Here is a 6,000-nt window from a genome sequence, read left to right as displayed (position 1 = left end):
GGTGGGCTTGCAGTCACACATAATATGTAGAGAAAATGATCCTTGTGTTTATTGCATGTGGGTGTGTGTGGGTGAGTTAGACCTAACCTAACTAGGCCTATCTCTGCTTATCTCTCAATGTCTATCTATTTACCTGATCTAACCTCTCTCTGATCTCTCTCTCTCTCTCAGAATGTGGATGAGAGGACAGAAGAGCCAGTGTTCCAAGTACCACCACCATCACCACTGCCACCACCACCACCACCATCAGGAGCACAGATTCACTGAAGTCTCTACCAAGATTTCTTTGAGTTTTTTGATAAATTTAACTTCCAAGAGAGAGAGAGAGAGAGAGAGAGAGAGAGAGAGAGAGAGAGAGAGAGAGAGAGAGAGATGATTGTTACTGGTAGTGTGTGAAGCCTGCCCACTGTGCTTGTATATACAGGTGTGTGTGTGTGTGTGTGTGTGCTTGTTTGTTTGTTTGTTTGTTTGTTTCGTATCCTTCACACTGCCTGCCCTATCTAGCTTGCCACACTCCACGAAGCCATTGACAGCCTTCTTCTTCCTTTCATTTGTCTCTCCACAATCCTACAAGCAGCACCACCATCCACATCCTGTCCTCTCCACTCTCCCTAACTCCAAATCACTTGCATCACATCTCCGCCTAGTACTTCTGACACTGCAGTATCATGTGCTCCACCACCTCATCCTCCCCATGGCTCACGTTGCTGCAAGACTCACACCTGTAACTCCTTGCATTCACATCCATACACTGTCCTTGCTTAGAAGAGATCACCAGACAGGCTTCCCTCATACCACCTTTCATACATTGAGGGTTCTTGTGTTCCATCCTGTTCTTCTATTCATTCAGTTTATCACTCCTCTGATCTATCTCACTTTTCCACCTTGTACCTCAATGTAATCTATCCCTTGTTCTGTCATGGTGAACCTGTCTCCCCTCCAAAGGTCACAGTATGTTTGCTGTCTTCCATTGAATTGTGTCTCTTTCATTTAAACTTTTCACTGTGATGGGCAACATTTCACTCCACTACAAGAAATGAATGGCTTCTTTATAATCATCTTCAGGAATGGAGATAGGCAGATTTTGCAGTTTCTGGCTAGTGCAATGTTTGAAAGTGGCTGCAGAACAAGGAAACGTCCCACAGTGGTTAGTATTTAAATAAGGTATGCCTAATAGCAGTGATCTGTTATTTTATTTATTTATTTATTTATTTTCATTTTTTTATTTATTTATTTATTTTTTTATTTATTTATTTTTTCAGTGCAAGAAGGGCCACATGATGCCAAGTCAGCCAGGTCCTCACACCTTCACCTGTTCACCCCTTCTCTGATTTTCATCCTGCTCTTCATATATTTCAAGAATAGATTTGGTCCCTCTCTACATTTGCCCTTAACATTCTGCTCATAACTTGCCCTGTCTTCTTCAGTAACCCCCACACACTCACCTCTCCCCAGCTGCTTGTGCGTGCGTGTGTGTGTGTGTTTGAGCATGTTCTATTCCTGTATTTTTATTTATTTATTTATTTATTTATTTATTTATTTATATTTATTTTTTTGAAAGGCCACAGATTAATTAGGCCCTCAAGGGTGTTTTTTTTTCCTGTTTCTCTTTGTTAAACTATCACTGGAATCATGAAATCTCATTAACTTCCAGTGTAACCTGTTAAACACACAGAGTGAGAGAGAGAGAGAGAGAGATTTAATCCTCTCACTGCTTCAACCATCACCATTCAATTAGTCATAAGATTTTCAAACTGGTCGCATTGTTAAAAATTGTAATTTGTAAAAATAGATTAATAAAATTATCTGCCTCAAAAGTGTTTAGATTTTAACCCTGACTGGTACACTGTGTGTGTGTGTGTGTGTGTGTGTGTGTGTTTGTTTGTATGTTAATCACCTACTGTAGCCGCACCGGCTGGGCATCAATTGGCTCTCAGGTGATCTGTTTTACTGATCACACCCATCATCGTAGGGTCGAGGAAAGGCAGTTCTCTCTCTGACGTTTATTGATGAGGTAGGCATGACCGTAAGAACTGCGAACAAGTTCTCGGTCTCAATTTCTTACAAAATAACATTATACACTGATATTAAACACTTTCAACATATTACAATATTCATTAACAATACATGCAATTGACTTAGCACTATGACAATCAGTTTTTACTACAAAATTAAAGTATTTACCTCGGTCACCATCCTGCCCGTCTTTGTCTGAGCGCGACTTGGCCGTGAGTGATGCCCGAAGGCGACTAGCAGGTTAACCCCACACTACCAACAAGTGAGCATCGGCTTCGGTGCTTAATATAGCATTAAATACTGATACTCACACATATTACACGTTTTCATGCAAATAGAAAACTATTGAACATTTCACTTATATATGCCGAGGAATAATCACATGAGGTACATACGCTTTACACACAGTAACATGGCTCCCCTAAATTGTGTAACAATTTACCTTAAATTAAGATTAGTATGTACCTTAAAACTAGGATTAGCACATAATATGTTTTGTTACATTGGCTCCTTGGCGGGGATGCTCCGGTCTATTATTATGCATTACCTTCTAACAGCAATACTAGACTATGTATTGGCCTCTCTATGATGGTCCTGTTTGCCTTTATGTGTCTTCCCTGGTTGTCGAGATTACAGTCTGAAACCAGGACCTTAACCTTTCTTACTAGGCCATCATGATCAGGAGATACTTCTGTTACTCTTCCCAGTTTCCACTGGTTCCTTGCTAAATTCTGATCTTTGATGATAACTATGTCATTTACACTGAGATTCCTCTTTGGTGTTGTCCACTTATTTCTAAGCTGTAGGAATTGCACATACTCCTTTTTCCACCTGGACCAGAACTGGTTGGCCAGGTATTGTGCTCTGCGCCATCTCTTTATGCAGTACAGGTCCTTCTTAATGAAAATGCTTGGAGGAGGCAGTACTACCTTTGTTTTCATAGTTAACAAATTACTGGGTGTCAACGGTGTAAGACTTGCTGGGGAGTTAAGATGGTCCACAGTTAGGGGACGACCATTAACTATATTTTCTGCTTCAACTAGGAAGGTTCTCAGATCTTGGTCATCTAACTGAGTACCATGCTGATCAAGCAACACAGAGTACATTTCTCACTGTGCGTATCTGCCTCTCCCAAACACCTCCCATGTGACTGGAATTGGGTACATTCATGTTAAAAACAATCCAGTCACACTGATCTTTCACGAGTTCTTGTCTGATTTTATTGTTATTTAATTCTTTTAAGCATTTCTCATACTCTGATTTGGCTCCTACAAAGTTAGTTCCTTGGTCACATCTCAACTGTCTTACGGGCCCTCTTCGTCCTACAAAGCGACGGTATGCACTTAGGAAGGAACTTGTATCCATGCTGTTGGCTGTCTCTATGTGCACAGCTCTACATGCCATGCAAGTAAAGAGCACTCCATATCTTTTAAGCTCTTTACGCCCCTCTTTGACATAGAAAGGGCCAAAGAAATCTACTGCTGAGTATGTAAAAGGAGGTGATGGTTCTAGTCTGTCAATAGGCAGGTCTGCCATCTTCTGTCCCTGTGTTGTACTTCTAACTTTACGACAGATAATGCACTTTGAAATGTGCCTTGATACTAGGGATGATCCTCCTACTATCCAGTATCCACATGACTTGATTTCATTTAAAGTTATGCCCCTGCCTTGATGATTTGTCCTTTTGTGATGGTGGCATATTATCAGCTGGGTTATGTGAGATGTTTTGGGGAGGATGACTGGATGTTTGGATTCATCTGTCAAATTAGAAAGCCTCAATCTTCCTCCTACTCTCATGATACCATTTTTGTCAATGTAGGGATCTAACTTATAGAGGGAACTGGTCTTGTCTATCACTTTTGTTCCCTTGCCATTGTCTCCTTTAATTAAAGAATTATGGTTAGCAGATGATTTCAGTACATTTATTTCCTTTTGGAATGCCTTTGATTGCAGTTGTTTTATAATTACATTTTCAGCTTCTGACACTTCTGCTACATTTACTGGCTTATATGTGTTTCCCTTTACTTTAGTAGTGCCATCACCTTTTCCTCTGAAGCTGTTCAGAAGCTTGAGGCATACAGCAACTGCCCTCTTTGCTTTAAACCAATCTGAAAAATACTCAAGTCTTTCTAGTATATCTGTGGGCTGTTGTGTACCTACAGCATGGCATACAACTTTCTTCACTTCTGGATCATTCTCATTTATGACCTTGTACTGGGAATGGCTATCCATTTTGCTATGTTGCCAAAGGAATTCTGGGCCATTCCACCAGATCTTGCTATTACACAATTCATCTGCTGTCATGCCTCTAGATGCATGATCTGCTGGGTTATACTGTGTCTCTACAAATTTCCACTGATCTGGTGAAGTGTGATCTCTTACTGTTTCTACTCTATTTGCAACATATACATGGAATCTCTTTGCTTCATTTGCAATGTAACCAAGGACTACTTTGCTGTCTGTCCAAAATACTTCTTCCACATTATTATACTCAAGTTCTCCCTTCAAGAGTTTATGGATTCTAACTGACACCACTGCTGCTGCTAGTTCTAGTCTGGGAATTGTTATGGTTTTTAGAGGTGTGACACGTGACTTTGCCATTACTAATGCACAATGAATTTGGCCAGTCTTGCTAATTAATCTAATATATGAGCACTGGCCATATCCCTCTTGACAGGCATCTGAAAAGTGATGGAGTTCAACCTTTTCTACTTCCCCAAAGTCATCAGGTTTGTAGCATCTAGGTACCTTTAACTGATCTAGTTTGTGCAGCTCATCCTTCCATTTTATCCATTTAGGTTTGACATAATCTGGCACCTCTTCATCCCATTCAACTGCATTCTTACATAATTCTTGTAAAATTTGCTTTCCAGTCAGTATGAGAGGTGACACTAGACCTAATGGATCATATATGGAGCTCACTGTTGACAGAATGCCTCTCCTGGTGAGTGGCTTGTCTTTCAGCTTTATTCTAAATTGAAATGTGTCAGATTCTATGCACCACTCAACTCCCAAAGTTCTTTCTATAGGCAGTGTGTCTTCATTCTTACTAAAATCCAAACTTTTAATTCCATCTGCTCTCTCATGAGGAGAAATTGCAGCTAATACATCTTTGTTGTTTGACAAGAACTTATGAAGGTTAAAACCTCCCTTGTAACATAATTCTTTGCTCTGCTGAATAAGAGTGACAGCTTCATCCATTGTAGCTACTGACTTCAAACCATCATCAACATAAAAGTTGTTTCTTACAAACTTGGCTGCATCAGATCCACACCCGTAGTCATCTGCAGCTTTCTTAAGAGCAAAGTTGGCTACACTTGGAGATGAAGTAGCTCCAAACAGGTGAGCTGTCATCCTGTATTCAGCTATCTTATTATTAAGGTCACCACTTTCCCACCAAAGGAATCTTAACATGTCTCTGTGTTCTGGGTTGACTTTCACTTGATGGTACATTGCTTCTATATCACATACAAGTGCAATGCTTTCTTGCCTAAACCTACACAACACTCCAATAAGTTTGTTGGTAAGGTCTGGGCCTTGTAACAGGTGACTGTTTAATGACTGGTTCCTGTAGTTTGCACTACAGTCAAAGACAACTCTCAACTTCTTTGGCTTTCTCGGATGATAGACTCCATGATGTGGAATGTACCAGACCTTACCATCATTCCTAACTAAATCCTTTGTCGGTACAACCTCTGCATAACCTTTTGTAATCATATCATCCATGAACACTTTGTAATCACCTTTGTGTTGATTATCCTTCTCAAGTTTAGCTCTTAACTTCTTGAGTCTCTGCTCTGCTAATAGTTTGTTGTTTGGAAGCTTGACCTTATCATCTTTAAGAGGAAGGGGCAACTCATAATGGCCATCCTTCAGCTGATGTACTCCTTCTTTCATCTTACTCATAAACCTTTTATCTTCATATGATAATGGAGTGTCAGCTGACTTTCTATCACTGAAGTCAAGTTCAAACATATCTCTCAC

General features: G+C 40.1%; 1 long non-coding RNA gene across 2 annotated transcripts in view; it reads left to right on the top strand.

The window, feature by feature from the left end:
* Positions 1–1,817, top strand: part of LOC135097053 (uncharacterized) — a 2,912-nt gene extending 1,095 nt beyond the window's left edge. Inside the window, exons 3-4 of one of the 2 annotated variants that reach the window (XR_010265318.1) lie at positions 172–1,147; positions 1,263–1,817. This is a non-coding gene — a long non-coding RNA (uncharacterized LOC135097053). Of the gene's footprint in view, positions 1–171 lie in introns of both variants that reach the window. The other variant, XR_010265317.1, reaches the window with a different exon arrangement.
* The last annotated feature ends 4,183 nt before the right edge of the window (positions 1,818–6,000 follow it).

This window comes from Scylla paramamosain, unplaced genomic scaffold (assembly GCF_035594125.1).
Source record: "Scylla paramamosain isolate STU-SP2022 unplaced genomic scaffold, ASM3559412v1 Contig11, whole genome shotgun sequence".
Taxonomy (NCBI): domain Eukaryota; kingdom Metazoa; phylum Arthropoda; class Malacostraca; order Decapoda; family Portunidae; genus Scylla; species Scylla paramamosain.
This window is presented reverse-complemented; position numbering and strand designations above follow the sequence as displayed.